General features: G+C 34.6%; 1 long non-coding RNA gene across 1 annotated transcript; it reads right to left on the reverse strand.

Moving 5' to 3' along the window:
• Positions 1-17,416: 17,416 nt before the first annotated feature.
• LOC136026788 (uncharacterized) lies at positions 17,417-21,264 on the reverse strand. Its single transcript, XR_010617428.1, has 3 exons — positions 21,070-21,264; positions 18,963-19,228; positions 17,417-17,605 (listed from the first exon to the last, which is right to left on the reverse strand). It is a non-coding gene; the product is annotated as an uncharacterized LOC136026788 (long non-coding RNA).
• Positions 21,265-21,985: the final 721 nt, after the last annotated feature.

The raw sequence follows: 21,985 nt of genomic DNA on the forward strand, positions 1-21,985 counted from the left end.
AAGGCTGAAATAAATGAGGTGTGAAAAAGTTGCAAATTAAAATGGTTCAACGCCCCCAACCGAACCTCTTACACATTGTGCCCACGCAAATCACATGTAAATAAATAAATAACTTTATTCCTCACGCCTCTCAATACAAAATTTCTATACAAATTACACCTTTTTAAAAGAAAAATGTTATAGCAGGCCGAATAGTGGATCGACTGCGGCAGGATTTCCATTTAAAGTCGTCCTACGTTAAAAGTCTCGAGATATGGTATGTTTATGGTTAGGCTGCTGGAGAAGGCTTCCAGTGTTTTCATCTTTTCTACTGGGAATGGTAGTTTGTTCCAGATCCTGAAGACCCGGGGTATGAACGAATGATGGTAAGCATTAGATCTTGCAATCTTCATCTTCACGGGCTCCAATTGCAGACTGTGTGATCTTGTGTTGCTTTTGGGAATTTTTTGAACAAGCTTGTCTTTTACGTTCCCAAAATTTTCATGAACTATCTTGAAGAGGGTTTTTAAGTCTAAGATCGTTCTTCTTGTCTAAAGTTTATGGAGAGTGAGCCTTCTTAGAGCTTCGTCATACGGAAGGTTTCTGAATCCTTGAAGTTCTTTTACAAAGCGTTTCTGGACCCGTTCTATTCTGTCAACATCCTTTTTGAGATATGGCGATCAGATGACAGTGGCGTATTCAAGCTGTGGCCTGACGTAGCTTGTGTATACTGATATCTTTGAGTGATTGTCAAGGTATCGTAGGGATTGACTGAGTAGCCAGAGAGTATTCGACGCTTTGCGCACAACCAGGTCGATATGCTTTTCTGGTTTGAGGTCTAAGCTCAGAATTACACCTAGGTCCTTTTCACAGGTGGATTTTGTCAGGTCGATACCTTTCATTTTGTATGAGTACATCGGATTTTGGCGGCCAAGATGGACGACAGAGCAGTTTGCTAAATTTGGTGAAAGTTGCCATTCTTCGAGCTTCTCTGTCAGGGCATCCAAGTCGCTTTGGATTTGTGATGATGCACTAGCTTCTCCCAGGAGCTTCAGATTGTCTGCAAACAGGCCGAAGTCGGTTTGGGATATGGCATTTATGCAAATGTCTATGTACATGACGAACAAGACTGGGCCGAGAACACTACCTTGTGGGACACCACTGGTTGCATCTGTCCATGTGGATAGTGTGTCTTCAACCTTGACTGCTATTTTTCTATCATTCAGGTACGCTGAGAGCCAATTTTTTAGCTGTCCCTTGATTCCATAGATTTCAAGGCAGTGAATGAGTTTTCGGAAGGATATTCGGTCGAAGGCCTTAAGTAGATCGATTAGGAAAATATCTATTGGAATCCCACGGTCAAGGGTAGACTGGATGTAGTCGTGTATCACTAGTAGTTGGGAAACAGTAGAACGATTTTTACGGAAGTCATGCTGATGATCTGAGATGAGGTTGTTCAATTCGAGGTGCAAGTTTAACTTTTCCACTAGGACCCTTTCCATGATTTTCAGGAAAGGTGAAGTAAGGCTGATCGGGCGATAATTCTCCGGGTCACTCCGTTTCCCTTTTCCTTTGAAAATAGGTGTTACATGGGATAGCTTCCAGGAAGTAGGAAACTTGCATTGCTCGAATGAGATTTGGAAAAGTATTGCCAGAGGTTCACATAGCTTGTCTCTCACTTCTTTTAGGATGAAGGAAGGGATGCCATCAGGATTGAGTGCTTTAGAAGCTTTCATGCCCTTCATTACTCTTAGAACACTTCCTGGTGTGAAGCCAATGCTGTGGAGCTCGCTTCCTGGGTGTGAGTCTTGGAGTTGAGGTAAATAGCCATCGTCAATAGTGAACGTGCTGGTGAAGAATTTTACAAGAGCATTCGCCTTATCTAGGCTAGTGCTATGGACCACATCACTTCGATCTATTAGTGTTGGTAGTTTCTGTTGCTAACCTAGCTTGCGTTTGCACAGGTTGTAGGAATCGCTTTTTGTTCTTATTTTCTGGAATTCTTCTCGTTCGCAATCTTTGTCGTAGTTTCTGATAGCTTTTCTACATTTTGAGCTGAGTTTTTGAAGCTTGACGAGTCTACTTATGCTTCCAGAGGCTTTGTAATCCCTGTATGACTTTTTCCGGTCCCTGATGAGCTTTCTTATGTGCTTGGGAAGGAATATCCTTTTGCCAATGTGTTTGTTGTTCCTGAATGGTGTGGTTTGAGTGACGGCTCGATGAAGTATGCCAGAAAACTTCCCAGGCTTCGGTGATTGGTAGGTTATACACAAGGTTATCCCAATCGGTATGCTCTAGTATTATTTTGAGTTTTGTTATGTCTGTTTTTTGGAAGTTTAATTTAAAAGTGGGTCCATCATCCTGTGTACGAATTTTGAGTTGTTCAGCACGGACTTGGCAGTGGATAGCATGTTCGTGGTCGCTTGTAATGGGGTTAACGACTGTTTTGGTAACGACTAGGTCTACCATAGGCGTGTTGAATACAACTTCCAAAGTGTTGATTTGACGCGTAGGCTCGAAGACACTCTGCGCTAGGTTCAACTCGCTAGTGAGGTCAAGACAGTGTATTAGTTGATCTTTTGAGTTCTGGCTTCTCATCCTGATGGAATGATTTTTCCAATCCATTTCAGGTATGTTTAGGTCTCCGCATATCACTACGGATTTAAATTTGTTACAGATCTTCTCCAGGTAGGCAGAAAATTCACGATCTGCTGTCAGTCCCTCTCTTGGCTTCTTATATGTTGCTGTTAACCGGTACACGGCTACAATTGCCAGGCAAAACCATCGTTTGAAGTTGGCATAACACAAGTTATGGCGTCTATTGTCTTATTAGAGAAACTACTGTGCTCGTATATGTGTAAGTTTTCCCTTGAAGGTATCGCAACTCCACTTCCCTGTGGTTTTGCTGTGTTATCCTTCCTAAAAACTTCATATTCTGGTATTCCAAATCTAGTCGATAGTATTTTTTCATGTAGCCAAGTTTCAGAAATGCAGATTACATCGTATAAAGAGTTTTCGTAGAGGAATGCTTGAAGCTCGCCGAGCTTTCCAACCATACTGTGTGCGTTAAAAATTAGTAAGTTTATCTCTTTTGGCTGTTCGTCTATTGTCTCACATTCGCATTACGCGGTTTGGCAGCAATGGCTCTCACCAGAAGACTGTACTGCTCTTTCGTCTTTGTTTCTCCTGAATTCCGCTCGTTTCTGAATCTGCATGCGTGTCAAGTCAGGGTTAATGTATATGTTTTTTCGTATTTCATCATCGCTGGATGTCCTGAGTACTGAAGCTCCCTTCACTATTTGTTGGTGCTTTTTAAGGCTATCTGGGCTGTTGCGTTTTAGTTTGACCAGCAGTAGTTTCGGTTTTCCTCCAAGGGGAGCTTTACCGATACGAACTGTTTCCAGGATTTCGGTGTCGGTCAAGCGAGCTCCAAGGTCGTGGTCTTCACAAAGCTTAACTACTTTTTCGGCCTCCATACAGTCATCATTTTCTGGTAGCCCCGCAAAAACAAAGGTGAAACGTTTCTCATCGCGTTGCTTCCTTTTTTTTTTTATTTCTGATCGTTTTTTAAGTAATGCCAGGATATCTGGCAACACATCCGCGTATAAATCGTTTTTGCCCACGGATCTATTCTCTAGATAATTTAATCCTGGTGAAAATTTGCCCGGGACAATTACCCTTAACGAAGTTACAAATAGAATTGAGTTGGCAATGAGAAACCAGGACATAAGAAGGATTTTCCAGAATTTTGCAGGAGTTTAGGTGAATTCCCCTAGTGTAAAATTTTTACTGAAAAATTCACCCCCTAGAAACCTCCCTCTCCATGGAAAATTATCCTCGCGGCAAATTAGATCAGTAAGAAATTCATCCCAATCCCCCATCCCCTCCCACCCTAAAAAAAAGATAAGTAAATATATTCATACTTCCCAATAACAAATACTATGCGTAAAGAATGGACAAATTTTGTAACTTAAAAGACCTTTCCCCGTGGACTGTGGGGGGTCATGATATCTCCAAAGACATATTTATTTGGTCTTTCAACCTTGCTGAACTAAGAGGCTATCTCAAAATTTAGTTCGGACGATTTTGAGAAAAAAGGGGCATGGGAAGGGGTCTTTTTGCCTTCCAATTGGTCAGGTCACTTAAAAAGGGCACTAGAGCTTTTAATTTATGTTTGAATGAGCGCTCTCACGACACTTTAGGACCGTTGGATCGATACGAACACCCCTAGGGAAAAATAATAATAAATAAATACTCATCCGTGATCTTTCTTCAGGCCAAAAATACCGCATTTTTTCAGATAGGAGCCTGAAACTTCTAAAATAGGGTTCTATATTGCAATGCGACGGTGTAACTTTCATTGAGATTATATTAATTCTAGGGGTTTTTCCTCCTTTTTTTGAAATTAAGGCAAATTTTCTCAGACTGATAACCTTTGATTGGTAAGACTAAACTGCATATTTGAAACCAGCATAAAAATCTGATTCTTTTGATATAAATACTAGTATCAAAACTCCTATTTTTGAGTTTTGGATGATTATTGAGCCGAGTCGCTCCTTACTTACAGTTGGCTACCACAAACTGTTTGATCAGGGTTTTTTAATGAGATAAAAAAAAACAAATATTTGAACTGCAATCTGTGACAAAATCCACGTGGAGTGAATCGAATTAAGTCGGAAGAAAAAGCACAATATACGTACGGGTACACGGGTTGAAACAGGAGCAAATCATGGAAAAATGAACGAGAAATACAGGCTATAATTAACACTACAGTTTTGCACATTAGAAAAAGGAGGGGGCTGGTTTTGTCTTTGAAAAGCAATGACAGTGCCCTCCCCCCTCCTGACTCAAATGTAAGCAATAAAGCCGAATCAAAGTGAAAAATTGGATCATAATGAACAATTTATTGACCACGACGTCAAGACCAACTGCCCCGCCTCCCCCTCCAGGAACGGGTCTGGTTGGTGTATAGTATAGTGGAAGCGTCATCAATGTGTAAACTGATGTTTTTCTGCATATAATGAAGTATGAGCTATTTTCCTAACACTTTTCCTTCTTAATAGCCCCATTTATAGGCTAATATCTTCATTTATAATTCTAAATTAGTTTTTGATAGTATAATTTCTTACATATTATTTAGAGGGGAGTTGATTGTCACATAAGTGAAATTAAACACAAAAAATAGCCTAATTTAAAGATGCTACTCCTTTAGTTATTCCTTCTGAAGAGCCGCAAATCTACAGCGTTACCAATATCAATCCTTGGTAACTAATATTCGGCTAAATATTTCCCTTGCATTTATTGATTCGCAATTAGGTTACCGTTGAGTCAATTTACAGGTAAACCGGTTTTAACAAGGGTGACGCTAACAGAGGTGGGCTATATTAACCGTATCTAAAATAAGAAAAAAGGTATTATTTTTGAAGGTCCATATTGAATTTGCGATTAACAGCAATTATTATATTTGGAAAGAGCATAAGAATCCAAATTCGAAAGCCTCCTTTTAAACACATACCTGGTCCGAGTAATGGTCGATAGATTTGCTTCATTTATTCCAAAGATAAATGAATTTAGTTCATAAATACGAAGAAAGAAAGAAATGAAGAAACCAGTGTTCCTGTGGGAAATATCACTTTGGAAGAATCCGTCAACAGCTGGGAGAAAATTTTTACTTTGAGTAAATAATTCAGAACTTAAGAGTTATCCCGACAATACTTAAGAAGTGAAGCTAGGTCAATCTTTACGAATTATACCAGAAAATAATGAAAATATAAGACTTTGGTATAAAAATTAAGGAAACTACAACAAAGAACTATGGAAAGCAGGCCGCCCGGAACACATTATATTAAATACCTAACATAGTTCACCTTAACCACCTTTATATATAAATATTTAATTAAAACATACAAGCATCGTAGTTTTTTTTCATTGAGACGAAGATATAACCGATTGTAAACAGCAAATCGGTTTTTCTCAGACAAACAGAGCAAACTTCTTGAGTGTTGTCGGGCTAACACGTAAGTATCAATCACTATTTAGCGTCCAAAACTAAAAAAAGAAGATTTTAACTGCTTGCGCTGACCATGCCTTTGAATTTCTAAGTCATTTAGTTTTGCTTGACAAGCCACCTTCAATTTCCACGATAAATGACTTAAAACAATCTTTTAGGAGACAACTGAAACTTAAAATAAATATATGAAAACTTCGGTACAAACAGAGATAATGAGAAAATTTTTATAAACCTAATGAATTATAAAGTAATGTAACGAGAATAAACTGGCTTTCCTTTGCATCAAACAGTTCGTGGTACGAACAGTAAGTAACAAGCGGCTCGGCCCAAATGTAACCGAAGCTGTAAAAAAAGGGAATTTTGACAACAATTGATAGATCAAAAGAATTGGCTTTTATTCTGAATCCAAGTAAACTAAAATTTGCTAAGTTTAATGTTGCTCATCATAAGCTACGATAAATTTAAATTATTTTCCGAAAAGAGGATTCCCCAGAAGTTCAAATGATCATGATAAAGATTCACCATTAGATTCAGCGACACAGAGAATACTGTTATAAAAGTTTAAAGGGCATATCTACAAAAATGGGGAAATTTGTATTGCTTGCCAGAACAAAGATCACGGATCAGAGATAAATATTCACCATGGATGATGGTATAAAGCCGATGGTCCTAAAACGTCAGGATAGCGCTCGCTTCAGCAAAATAAGAAGTTCTAGGACCCCTTTTAAGTTACCAAAGCAGTTGGAGGGAAAATAGCCCCTGCCCAAACCCCTTTTCCATAAAGTCATCTGGTAAAAAGTTTGGGAGAACCATTTCATTCAGCATAGTAGAAATGTCCTATAGCTATATTTCTTGGAATGGCAAGACACCCCACAGCCCTTAGAAATTTATTTTCTGTGAGGGGGAAGGGTATTTCACGGGGCGAATTTTAGTGGAAAGCCAAGTTATGGAATTTTCCAGGAGAATTTTACACTGGGATGGGGGATTCCGAAGCAGAATTTTGAAAAAAGGTCAGATATTAAGTATAAAAGTTTTTTCAGTCAAAAATATGGAGCAACATTAAATTCAAAACGAACAGAAATTATACCGTATATGAGAAAGACTGCCCTCTCTTCTATTTCTTCTTTGCTACACTGAAGTTTTTCAGTTCTTTTAGAAGTTTCTTATTACAATTCAATAGCTTTTGTGATTCAGGAGTCGTTCTCAAAGAATTGGGACAAAAACTCAAACTTCAGCGTAAAAACTGAGGAATGAGGAAGAGGTAGTCCCCTTTTATTTTTAATTTTCCTTTTGGAGGTGTTCCTCTTAAGCCTTAATGTCACTCCTTACTTTTAGCTGAAAAAAAATTTTTTTGTTAAATTTTAAAACAATGTAAATTTATTGTCTTAGAACAAATCTGGGTACTTGTTAATTATAGCGACCAAATCCAAAAAGTAAATTATAGCGACCACACGCAAGAAGCGAAGTCAGAAAACAGTTCTACTTCATAAATGTCATAATAATTTAGCTAACATATTTCGCATACAGACCCTCTGTACTTTACCCCCAACCTTTCTCCTAATGTGCAAATGTATAGCCTAAATTATAAATTTCCCATCTATTCTCCCAATTCGGGTCTCTTGATTCATCCTGTGCGTCTCTAAATTGAATCACTGTGGCTAAACAAGTACCGAAATACAAGTGGCAGGTGACAAAATCTTTGGACTTGTATGATTATAAGTACCCAAATATAATCATTATAGAGACTGCATTGATCTCTAACAAAAGAGTGTTTGCCTAATCCAATTACTGAATAGTCTTTTCACTGCTTTGAGTTTGTTGTTGTTTCTTCCATCACACTCCACTGTTTTTTTAGTTTTTCCTTCTCTTTTTCGAGCGCAAAGGACGACATGGCCAAGGTAGTAACCTTAAGAGTTTCATGTCATGAGTTTTAATAGCATCCTTTTGCACCCTTTTGATAAACGGCAAGCAAACAATTTTAATTTAGTTTAGCTTAACACCTCCCTCAATATTTTTTTATCCGGCTCCACCTCCATGAAAAATTCCCTCCCTTCACGGGAAACTCCTCCGTGAAAGTTTCTCCAGCGAAAAATATTCCCTCCAACCATAAAATTCCCCTAAAAATTTCCGTTCAACTTACTTTAATTTGAAAGAGAATTAAATTTCTGATGGTTTTCCGATCCCTCCAGAAATCCCCCTTCCGTGGAAATATTTTCTGGGAAATCAAACCTGCTGAAAATTCCCCCGGGCAATTCACTAAGAAAATATTCAAATGCAAAATTGAGTTGACAAAGAGAAAGTAATACAAATTCGAAGAATGTTGCACCGGAATTTTGTCAAATCTCCCAGTCAAAATTTCCCCATAAAAGTCCACCCCAGAAACTTTTCCCTCCCCACGGCAAATTTTCCAAATGGGAATAAACTGCCCTTGTCTTGAGGACTGTGGGAAGGTCGAAATCCCCAAAGACATAGCTACTGAACCCTTAAACAATGCTGATCAAAATAGCTCTCTTAAAATTATGATCACATGTGTTTTGGGAATGGAAATTTTTTTTTATCAAACTATAGGAATAGAATATTTGGAAAAAACCTCCAAGTTGCGAAAAATAAAAACAGAGTTGAATTCTGAGAAGACAAAAAAAAACAATAAATTTTTGTTTTGGTACCTTTATTGCTACATCACCTTTTGAATATATAGGGAATACTATATTTTGAACCTACAGAGAAAACGTGTCAAATGAAGATAAAAAAACATTCTTGTTTGAAAAAGAAACAGAGACGAGTTTTTACTTTTACCCCCCCCTCCCGTTCCAACATTCACATTGTTTTAAATTAAATTAATAGAATTGTATTAAAAAGCGGCAAGAAGAAACAGGCAGAGAATTAGCAAGTTGTGAGAGAATGAGACTTCTTTCTCATTCACTGTTTTATCGAATTTTAAGATTAAACCCAAAAGGCACAGGCAACTCTTAAGGTAGACCTGAATCTTTGCTAGGCAATTTGCCACTCTTTAAGAGTCGTTTGATCCACAATAATTACACCATATGTTCTTAAGGGCCCTGGGTGCTCAGGGGATGGGGAGAAGTAGGTGATGCTGGAGGCAAGGAAGGATTCTTTTGTAGTGTTTGCAGACTGAAGACGCTTAGTCGGTTCGACATCGTTCAGTTCTCAACGTCTTATCATTAATAAAATTTCAGTCTGTTTCTTTTGGAGTGGGACGTCTTTTTGCTTTCTGGAAATGGCCTTAGCGAGCCACTGGTATAGCTTTTGGGCATCATTTTGTATCTTGAAAGTTATAATTTCCTTTGCTACCCGTCTCAAATATATTACTGATCCATTTCCAAGTGTCCATTTTTAAATTTGGTTTTTGAGGCACCTCTGACTTCTTTGCTAGTGGATCCAACCATTTCTTTAAATTAAGAGCAGCAGTACTAAATCAGATGGGACGGTTTTGAAACTTCACTAAGGTTGGCTAGGACATCAAAACGTTTGTTAGGGAATAAGCAACCCTGGACGCAAGCGTTGTAATATCAATTTGGAGAGGGGGCTTTCAAAAGGTCCGTGACCTAGAGTCTTTAACATCATCGGAGCTATACATTGAAAGTAAAACTCAAATTAATAGAACTTTACTGATTTGTTTACGTCTCATCATATTAAACCTCATATTAAGACAGAGGAGACCGGAACGGAAAAATACATGTGCTCAAAAAGAGTCCCATCCATAAATAAAAAGCAACAATATTTTTTATGACCGAGTTATGATCCTATTTCATTTATTCATTTTTTTTTTTACTGTTTCTTACAATAGATTTTTCCAAATTAAGTTTAACAGCTTTATTGTAAAACTAAAAGCAGTTTTTCGGTAGTCCGGTTGACCCTCTTTGAGTTTCTTTTAAGGAAATGATTTCTCAATAATCATTCTATGTTTAAAATAATTTGTTTTAAAATATGTATGTTCTTCGACTGAAAACTAATAAATAAAAAACAAGATAAGTTTGCGATAGATCAAGCTGGGATTGTTTGTCATTTTAAGGCCCAAAGTAACAATTTGGTCTAAGTGGGCCAAAATGCTATTGAGCAAAAATTTTGAGATTCCCATTTCCAGGTGCCATGGTCAATCCCAAAGAATCTAAAAAAACAGCTTTAACGGCTGTTTTAAAAGAGGATCTTTCGTATTTAGACGCTTCAATAATTTTTTCATTTAATCTATTTGTTTATTTAATGTTGTCAAATGTGAAAAAAAATTTAACATAACAACATCCCGCGCTGAATCCCGCGGCATGATATACAGGAGGGATAGTAAAAAAAGTAAACTTTTTTACTATTTTACTATATATATATATATATATATATATATATATTTTTTTTTTTTTTTTTTTTTTTGTGTTTGTGCTGTTGCAATGGTGATTTCTCTTTTCATGATATATATATATATATATATATATATATATATATATATATATATATATATATATATATATATATATATATATATATATATTTAGTAAATTATTTGATTTAGTAAAAAGTGACCTATCTCCTTTGTATTTTCTCCACACTTACAGTATACACAAAATGATGTAAAAAGATTAAAAAACCAACTGTAAACTTCGATTTTGGGTTCCTTAGGGTGCATTCACATACAATTTGATACAAAGCACTTAAAACTCTGACACTAGTGAATCTTCGGCGCTCCAATATAGATTTAAAAGAAATTAAGTATTTTATCTTTTGTATTGTAAGCAATTTTCAAAGAAAGCTAGTTGCAGCTTTTAAAAAAATGAAAGAAAAAGAAAACCGAGATAACTTGAAAATGGCTCAAATGACAATAGACCATTACCCAGCAGATCTAGACAAGATCACAGCATAATCAAATTTAATAGAACTTAATCTAGTTTTATATAAATTTTAATTCAAACAGCAGAAAAAAGATTTCACTATAAATTTCAAAAATTATACACATTAGTTTGTTTCTAAATACTCTTTGTTGATTATACAATAAGCCGAGCAAGGGAAGGCCAATTTCGATAAATATACACGTATATAGGCCTTCCTATTTTATCCTTTGGCAAACTTTTTATCTTCATCGTAAAAAAACTGAATATTGAAATAACTACTTTTTATTATTTAGGTTCTACTTAAAGCCTATTCACAATGAGATTTTAATAATATAACCACGCCCTAGTACAACTTACCTTTGCAAGTTCATGGGCAGGCTAGAAGATTTAGTTGAATACCGAAGTTTAACTAGCACTACTTTGAGCCAATTAAATTTTTATTCAACGTTTTGGTGATTCTACGAATAAATTTTATTGGCCCATATTACAGTATTAGTTCAGTATTAGTACAATCTCATTGTCAATGGGCACTTAATTCCCTAGCTCAATATGGCTAGATGATGCTGGTTGCTCATTTTTTCTCTGTCTTAGTAATATCCCGGTTTTTCGAAGAAATTTTTTGTAAGTCTTCGAACGAAAATTAGAATATTGGAGATGATAATCAGTGATGATACTGGTCGAGCATGGTTCTGAAATGTGGGTTCTTTGGAAGACGGGGGAGGACTTTCTATATATTTTCCAGGGGAGTTGTGTAAGGATTGTTTTGGCCGAAAAAAAAGTGGCAGGTGACAAAATCTTTGGACTTGTATAATTATAAGTACCCAAATATAATCATTATAGAGACTGCATTGATCTCTAACAAAAGAGTGTTTGCCTAATCCAATTTCTGAATAGTCTTTTCACTGCTTTGAGTTTGTTGTTGTTTCTTCCATCACACTCTACTGTTTTTTTAGTTTTTCCTTCTCTTTTTCGAGCGCAAAGGACGACAGTAACCTTAAGAGTTTCATGTCATGAGTTTTAATAGCATCCTTTTGCACCCTTTTGATAAACGGCAAGCACACAATTTTAATTTAGTTTAGCTTAACACCTCCCTCAATATTTCTTTATCCGGCTCCCCCTCCATGAAACATTCCCTCCCCTCACGGGAAACTCCTCCGTGAAAGTTTTTCCAGCGTAAAATATTCCCTCCAACCATAAAATTCTCCTAAAAATTTCCGTTCAACTTACTTTAATTTGAAAGAGAATTAAATTTCTGATGGTTTTCCGATCCCTCCAGAAATCCCCCTTCCGTGGAAATATTTTCTGGGAAATCAAACCTGCTGAAAATTCCCCCGGGCAATTCACTAAGAAAATATTCAAATGCAAAATTGAGTTGACAAAGAGAAAGTAATACAAATTCGAAGAATGTCGCACCGGAATTTTGTCAAATCTCCCAGTCAAAATTTCCCCATAAAAGTCCACCCCAGAAACTTTTCCCTCCCCACGGCAAATTTTCCAAATGGAAATAAACTGCCCTTGTCTTGAGGACTGTGGGAAGGTCGAAATCCCCAAAGACATAACTAGTGAACCCTTAAACAATGCTGATCAAAATAGCTCTCTTAAAATTATGATCACATGTGTTTTGGGAATGGAAATTTTTTTTTTTATCAAACTATAGGAATAGAATATTTGGAAAAAACTTCCGAGTTGCGAAAAATAAAAACATAGTTGAATTCTGAGAAGATAAAAAAACACCAATAAATTTTTGTTTTGGTACCTTTATTGCTACCTCACCTTTTGAATATATAGGGAATACTATATTTTGAACCTACAGAGAAAACGTGTCAAATGAAGATAAAAAAACATTCTTGTTTGAAAAAGAAACAGAGACGAGTTTTTACTTTTACCCCCCCCCCCCCCTCCCGTTCCAACATTCAAATTGTTTTAAATTAAATTAATAGAATTGTATTAAAAAGCGGCAAGAAGAAACACGCAGAGAATTAGCAAGTTGTGAGAGAATGAGACTTCTTTCTCATTCACTGTTTTATCGAATTTTAAGATTAAACCCAAAAGGCACAGGCAACTCTTTAGGTAGACCTGAATCTTTGCTAGGCAATTTGCCACTCTTTAAGAGTCGTTTGATCCACAACAATTACACCATATGTTCTTAAGGGCCCTGGGTGCTCAGGGGATGGGGAGAAGTAGGTGATGCTGGAGGCAAGGAACGATTCTTTTGTAGTGTTTGCAGACTGAAGACGCTTAGTCGGTTCGACATCGTTCAGTTCTCAACGTCTTATCATTAATGAAATTTCAGTCTGTTTCTTTTGGAGTGGGACGTCTTTTTGCTTTCTGGAAATGGCCTTAGCGAGCCATTGGTATAGCTTTTGGGCATCATTTCGTATCTTGAAAGTTGTAATTTCCTTTGCTACCCGTCTCAAATATATTACTGATCCATTTCCAAGTGTCCATTTTTAAATTTGGTTTTTGAGGCACCTCTGACTTCTTTGCTAGTGGATCCAACCATTTCTTTAAATTAAGAGCAGCAGTACTAAATCAGATGGGACGGTTTTGAAACTTCACTAAGGTTGGCTAGGACATCAAAACGTTTGTTGGGGAATAAGCAACCCTGGACGCAAGCGTTGAAATATCAATTTGGAGAGGGGGCTTTCAAAAGGTCCGTGACCTAGAGTCTTTAACATCATCGGAGCTATACATTGAAAGTAAAACTCAAATTAATAGAACTTTACTGATTTGTTTACGTCTCATCATATTAAACCTCATATTAAGACAGAGGAGACCGGAACGGAAAAATACATGTGCTCAAAAAGAGTCCCATCCATAAATAAAAAGCAACAATATTTTTTATGACCGAGTTATGATCCTATTTCATTTATTCATTTTTTTTTTTTTACTGTTTCTTACAATAGATTTTTCCAAATTAAGTTTAACAGCTTTATTGTAAAACTAAAAGCAGTTTTTCGGTAGTCCGGTTGACCCTCTTTGAGTTTCTTTTAAGGAAATGATTTCTCAATAATCATTCTATGTTTAAAATAATTGGTTTTAAAATATGTATGTTCTTCGACTGAAAACTAATAAATAAAAAACAAGATAAGTTTGCGATAGATCAAGCTGGGATTGTTTGTCATTTTAAGGCCCAAAGTAACAATTTGGTCTAAGTGGGCCAAAATGCTATTGAGCAAAAATTTTGAAATTCCCATTTCCAGGTGCCATGGTCAATCCCAAAGAATCTAAAAAAACAGCTTTAACGGCTGTTTTAAAAGAGGATCTTTCGTATTTTGACGCTTCAATAATTTTTTCATTTAATCTATTTGTTTATTTAATGTTGTCAAATGTGAAAAAAAAATTTAACATAACAACATCCCGCGCTGAATCCCGCGGCATGATATACAGGAGGGATAGTAAAAAAAAGTAAACTATTTTACTATTTTACTATATATATATATATATATATATATTTTTTTTTTTTTTTTTTTTTTTTTTTGTGTTTGTGCTGTTGCAATGGTGATTTCTCTTTTCATGATATATATATATATATATATATATATATATATATATATATATATATATATATATATATATATATATATATATATATATATATATATATATATATATATATATATATATATATATATATATATTTAGTAAATTATTTGATTTAGTAAAAAGTGACCTATCTCCTTTGTATTTTCTCCACACTTACAGTATACACAAAATGATGTAAAAAGATTAAAAAACCAACTGTAAACTTCGATTTCGGGTTCCTTAGGGTGCATTCACATACAATTTGATACAAAGCACTTAAAACTCTGACACTAGTGAATCTTCGGCGCTCCAATATAGATTTAAAAGAAATTAAGTATTTTATCTTTTGTATAGTAAACAGTTTTCAAAGAAAGCTAGTTGCAGCTTGAAAAAAAAAAATGAAAGAAAAAGAAAACCGAGATAACTTGAAAATGGCTCAAATGACAATAGGCCATTACCCAGCAGATCTAGACAAGATCACAGCATAATCAAATTTAATAGAACTTAATCTAGTTTAATATAAATTTTAATTCAAACAGCAGAAAAAAGATTTCACTATAAATTTCAAAAATTATACACATTAGTTTGTTTCTAAATACTCTTTGTTGATTATACAATAAGCCAAGCAAGGGAAGGCCAATTTCGATAAATATACACGTATATAGGCCTTCCTATTTTATCCTTTGGCAAACTTTTTATCTTCATCGTAAAAAAACTGAATATTGAAATAACTACTTTTTATTATTTAGGTTCTACTTAAAGCCTATTCACAATGAGATTTTAATAATATAACCACGCCCTAGTACAACTTACCTTTGCAAGTTCATGGGCAGGCTAGAAGATTTAGTTGAATACCGAAGTTTAACTAGCACTACTTTGAGCCAATTAAATTTTTATTCAACGTTTGGGTGATTCTACAAATAAATTTTATTGGCCCATATTACAGTATTAGTTCAGTATTAGTACAATCTCATTGTCAATGGGCACTTAATTCCCTAGCTCAGTATGGCTAGATGATGCTGGTTGCTCATTTTTTCTCTGTCTTAGTAATATCCCGGTTTTTCGAAGAAATTTTTTGTAAGAATAGGAAGATAAGTCTTCGAAAGAAAATTAGAATATTGGAGATGATAATCAGTGATGATACTGGTCGAGCATGGTTCTGAAATGTGGGTTCTTTGGAAGACGGGGGAGGACTTTCTATATATTTTCCAGGGGAGTTGCGTAAGGATTGTTTTGGGTGCTCATCGGACTGATCGGATTTCAAACAGTAAGCTGTACCAAAAATGGAGTTCAGTCCCGCTTTTTAGGGCTATAATGAGAAAAAGGTTGAGATACCTACGACACGTTTTGCGGATGAAGGATAACAGATTGCGAAAGATTGTCTTTCTTGGCCAAACAAAAAGCAGGCCGTTCCCATATGGGTAAGAGAAGGCTGTAAGGAACTCAGTCGTAAGGAGGTTGTCAGGAAAATGGAACCTCTTGGGATGATGTAAAGAGGTAAGTTTTGAATATATTGTCATGGAGGAGCTTGTGCAGATGTTTTGGCATCAGGTTGCTAGGTTTTGCTGTGAGTTGTTAGTAATAGTAGCAGTATTTGCTTATTAATTTTAAATTGTAATTTATCCTATCTAAAGTTAGTAATTGTAGAACTTACATTGACTTCCTAGATGGCTTTCTCGTCGTGCTCAGTTTGGATTGTTGCTTCGGTTTACAGACTCAATCCAATTCAGGCCTACGAGCTACTGTCTCCTCAATCAGCTGGTTGTCTTCCTCAATTACCTTTTCAAATGTGGGTGTATCATCAGGCAGAGGCTCAGCGTCCCTATGAACTAACGTGTTTTCTTGTTTGTTAGCCAACTGAGAAGCTCTTCCAGGAGTTCGGCTGAGTTGCGAAGCTGTTTAATGTGTTCTTCAAATCTATGATCTCTCTGAAAGTTATTTATTTTTAGAATAACAAGAGAGATATGAAGGGAGGAGGGGCAAGGAAAGAGATAAGGAGGGAGTAGAGTTAGAAAGAAAGAGAAAGATAAAAAAAAACTCTAAATGAGAACGAGCTAGAAAACAAATGATAATCGTAAGACGTAAATATTAAATTAAAAAAAATTTTAGTTTATCTTTACCACAAAACCACGACGCCACAAACCAAGCATTCAATAGAAAAAACAAAATGAAGCTTCTTTCTTTACATCAAGTTGATAAGAAAATTATTTTGATATGATCTTTGATTAAAATAGAAAGAAATATAGAACTGAAGCGTACATTGAATAATGTAGCTTCGTGACCAAGTAAGATTCCCTAAATAATTAAAAGTAACTTCAATAAGAACCTAAAAGGAATAAACCTACGACCAATCACAAGTAATATTGACGAAACGGGACCAATGACTTCGTTGGTGTTTGTAACATTGACTACTTATGTAGTTACTACATAATTAGTTGCGTTGTGACCACTTATGTGTTTGTACAAGCTTTGGCACAGTGTTCGTGTATAAGCTTTCACTTCTAAAAAAAAATCACCCAAAAAATATATTTTGCTTGGGCTAAAATAGTAATTTAATTGATTTTAATAACAAGAACTTTAGAATAATCGTACTATTATTAACTTTTTTATTCTGTATGCAATACCTTAGAATAATGCTTATTGTATCAATCTAACTTCTTTTTTCGATTAGCTAAGTTTTACATGAAAAATTATTAAGAGCTCTAATTCCTGATAATTTCCAAAAATAATTGGGAATATTAAATAAAAAAATATCTAGTGTTTAGTTGCCAAACGCTAAATGGCGTTGAGGTTTTTTTGTCGACACTATTGCCAGTTCCCAATCTGTTAAGTTACTCATATTATTTAGATTTGAACATGAGTCATCAGTAAACCATGAATCATACTTTTCCACTCCTATAGGGAGAAGACCCGGCAAACGACAGTAAGATATAATGTCTATAATATAATAACTCATAACCTATAATATATCAACATGTACCGTGTTTAACCATTGACGCAGTTGAATACTTAAAGTACTTCGCTTACCTGTCTTGACCAATTCGAGAACTCGTCCCACCTAGACTGGATGATGGTTATCCAGTGTCGTATAGCACTAACTGCATCTGGATGACACTTTAAAAGAATATCATTGGTCTACACCAAAATGTCATTCTTTTCATGCTCCTTTTCATTTAGTTCTTCAAAGAAACGTTTGTGGTCACCAATTTGATCAACACATTCATCTTGATCATCTTGCAACTGGCCATTAAATCTGAAAAATTATAAAATATATTGAAAGTTTGGCTCTAGCCCTTTGATATGTAAGCCGTCCAGAAACTAGTTGACGAGGTGCTAGGAAAACAAAGAAAATAAAAAAAAGAGGCACAATCCATTTTATGTTTATGGTATCAAACATCCGCTGGAACTAATCTTGAAAATCCCGCACAGAATAATCTTCCAGTTAAGGTAAGGCATATCTACATTAGCACGAATAATTATAACAAATATCAATTCTAGCCAACAAGGAGCAGAGTTGAACGTGTCAGCTAATTTGGCTTGGAACGGAAAATTTATCAAGTACATTTTGGAATGGACTTGACCAAATTGGCTACTAAAATAACAATTATAAGATAAAACAAACTCGTTTTCAAAATATACTAAAAAGTAGAAAATACTTTTTTCTCGAGAATCTTTGGATACAAGTGAAAACAGGGTGCACAAAACTGATTGACCTTTACATAACATAGATATAAAAATGATTTAAGTTTTAATTCTTAAGTTTTAGATTTTAAGTGCACAAATTCAAAGTCAGTTAGTTGAGGAAAAAGAGATAAAAGAAATTAGAATTGAGTTACTAAAATCTTTTATATTTATCATTTTCAACTTTTTAGCCTCAAACACCAAAAATTATCTTATATAAGGTTTGAACCTAAGTTATCGTGGCCACAGGTATGTTTTCTTATCGCTGGGCTACCAAGTCTTGCATAATAGTGTTTGTTTAATAAGTTTTGCTGTGCCCAATCATCTGTTTATGCTGTTTTATTTTTACAAGGGGGAGTTTACAAGAGGGAAAATTATTTGATTTTGAATTATTGCAATTTCGTTGGTGGTATATAGTAATAGTGCATATACTAATAAAATTTGGAACCGATTGAGAAAATGGAAGTTGTAAAAAAATGGCTCACAAATTTATGTGATAAAATGTCAGTGAACTGACAAAAAATGAGTTAAAAAAGTATAAATGGTGAATGACCAAAAGAATAATTGATGTTATCTTTTGGCATACTGTAAGCGATACTATGGTACTACCCGTCTCAAATTAGAAATAAAATAAATCAAAACTATAATTGAAGCAGAAAGAATCTTTAGAACTGAGGAAAAAATCTTCAAATAGCCACGAAACGTACAATTGGCATATGTTTTTATTCTAACTTACGGTAGGGGCCAGTGTTCCTCTTAGAAAACAGATAATTCTACATTAACGACTTCAGTAGGCCTATAGTCTATGCTAATATGAATAATAGCCTATTCTAGTCAATCAGCTCTAAATATGGTGAAGTATTACATTTTTCACTTTTATAAGCAGTTAATTTAGTTTTTATAAGCAGTTAATTAGTATAATTTCGTACCTCAATTCCATTTCCCCATCACTTAACCACTCAAAAAGCATTTTAACTCGTCTATGCAGCTCTTCAGCATTAGTGAGGGCGTCCTCGAGGCGATCCGACCGAGCTCGGGCAGCTTCAGACACTTTATTCCATGAGTCATCTAATTGCTTGACCTTGTTTTGAACAGAAGCAGCATCTTCTGGTGTGGCACTAGTTAGCAATTATGTTGCAGTTTTGCGAACTTGGTTGGCTTGTGATAATCGGCCGTTAAGTTCATCTTCACAATTCTATGAATTGAAAAAGGAATTAATCAATATTCGGTATATTTGCTCATGTAAAAACGTCAAATATGAGGCCAAAAAATATTCAATATAAACTTTATAATTTATTAATATCCCTATATAAGAAATATCATATCATAACTGGCCATGTCCATTAGCTCTAACTCTATCACGATCGTGCGTCGTCATAAGCCAGGAGCAATTCTCTGCCAAACAAGTTTATAATTTGTCCCACTTTAATATAAGTTCTATTAAAAGTATACTTATTATACTAGATGCTTACGTACTTATTATATAATATATCAAAATAACACTAAATTATAGTTATATATTTATATATTAAAAAAAAAATGATATGGCTAATCTAACCCTCTTTTGTCCAACGCCAAGGGGAACGAGTTGAAACTTTTAGTAAGGATTATTTTTGGAGAAGGAGGGGACTTTTTTCTTGGGGTGGGGGATGTATGTATATTTGTTGAAGAAGAAACATATTTATCGTCTCATGTTAATATCAGCATAATTAACATTAGTCAACAGCAATGTATAACACAGTCAATATGGTTTCATTTTGATTGCAAATAGTAATAGTTTCATTTTGATTGCAAATAAAACATAATCGAGAAAAATTAGGACTTACTGTAGCAAAACCATTAATAAGCTAATAAAGATATGATAATTCTATCTCTCCCGTTAATATTTTGCCTCTTATAATGACTGGTGGTCTTGCAACGGGATTAACTCTAGATTTTCATTCTTACATTTTGTATACCTAGTGGGTTTTTTTAAAATAACATTGTACATCCTCTTTTTTTTTGTTCCACAAACTCCAAATTTAAAAAACAATAACATCATTTGAGCAAATACAACATAAAAAAAAATTGTTGACAAAAAAGAGAAAAAAAATAAAAGAGAGAAAATAAAAAGAGAAGAAAAGAGAGAAGGGTGTAAATACAGAAAGCGTAGAAAGTACTTTATGATGGTTTTTCAAGAATATGATAGTAGCAAAAAAAAGAGATAAAAAAATTAATAATTATAAAATTTAGCCCACATAGAAGTACAGTCATAAAATATAAAACATGAAAATAAAAATAAAAAATTAAACAGAGAAAAAAACCAAAGAGAAGAAGAAGAGCTGAGAAAAAAAGACTGAAATTCAAAAACCATTAACGTATAAAATACCCTTTGCTGGTCTTTACTGAATATGTCAGGACTGATAGAAAATATATAATTGATAAATTTAAATTGAATAAGTGAGAAAGAACAAACTGCAGTAATAATATTCAAGAAAAATGTAAAATCAAAAATGCTTAATAAATAAATCTTGAAAAAGAGAGCAGGACGTATAAAAAATGAAAAGAAGAAGGAAGTGAGAAGAAAGACTGAAAATTTAAAAAAAATAAATGCAGAAAATACCCTTTGCTGGTCGTTTAAGAATATGACTAGTACCAGTAGCAAAAAATTTGATAAAATAAAATCAGATGAAATAAATATGTAGAAATAAATTATATAATAATATAAAATTTTAAATATACTATAAATGGACTTAAAAAAGAGAGAAGGTAGCAAACAAAAGACAAAAATGAGAAAAAAAAGAGAATGAAAATTTAAAAAGCCTAAATTTATAAAATACTCTATGCACGTCTTTGAGGAACATGACTGCAGATACAAAAAAAAAATATTAGTAAATAAACAAATTGATGTACTAAAAATTGATAGTGCTAAATTATATGACAATATAAAACTTAAAACATATTATAAAGGGATTAAAAAAAAAGAGGAGAGAAATGAAGAGGATAGAAGAGAGAAAAGAAGAGATTAAATTTAAAAAGGATAAAAGTAAAAAATACCTTCTGCTGTTCTTTGAAGAATATGACAGTATCCAAGTCCCCATGTACAGGTCCCTCTTTCATCAGAGGCAGGTCAACTTTGCACAACCAATCAAGAAGAGCCTGGAGGGCATCCTTAAACTGTCCAGAAAACAGTAAATCTTCTTCAAGCTTCCTCTGCCGTTCCTCACTGCGATTACAAACGTCTCGCCACTTACTTTTTAAATCTGTCATCGGCTGCTTAATAACTGGCTCATCTGTTTTGGTGACCTATCTTAAAGGAGTTTTCCAGTTTGCATTGTTGCATCATATGTTGGTTGTTTGGCTCCGAGAGAGCGGTGGAATTCTATATGCTTTTGTAAAAGCTGTTTGATTTTGTCTGGATCTTTGCCAAGGGTGTGAGCTGTTTCGTCAAAAGGTTTGACAGTGTTTTCAAGCCAATTGCTTAGATCGGTGTAAGTGTCACTGAATTCTTTGGCTTCTTTATATCCGCGATCAATAGCTCGAGTACGTTCTGCAGCCTGAAAGAAAAAGCAATGAGGATCTAGATATCAAAATGAAAAGACAATCTGGTGAATAAAAAAAAAAGAATGCGCATGGAAAAAGAATACAGTGAAAAGGAAGAAAAAATTGAAAAAAAATAAGCGTGGAAAAAAGGATTGGAGAGAAAAGAACAAAAAAAATTAAACAAAGAAGGGCATTTTAAATAAAAAAAAGGGATCAAAATAGAAATGTCAAAATAAGTTGAAAACCAATTACATAGAAATGGAATAAACGGCAATCGCAAGAGAAACAAAATAGAGAACAGCAGCTTGAAAGTAAAAATTAATCTTTGAGATACCAAAGTATATACATCGCCTAGCAGATTAAAAATATGCAAGGAAATAGAAGGGTTAGCAATGGAGTAACAGCTTAAAAGAAAAAATTATAAGCATAG

The sequence above is a fragment of the Artemia franciscana genome, chromosome 5 (assembly GCF_032884065.1).
Source record: "Artemia franciscana chromosome 5, ASM3288406v1, whole genome shotgun sequence".
Lineage (NCBI taxonomy): Eukaryota > Metazoa > Arthropoda > Branchiopoda > Anostraca > Artemiidae > Artemia > Artemia franciscana.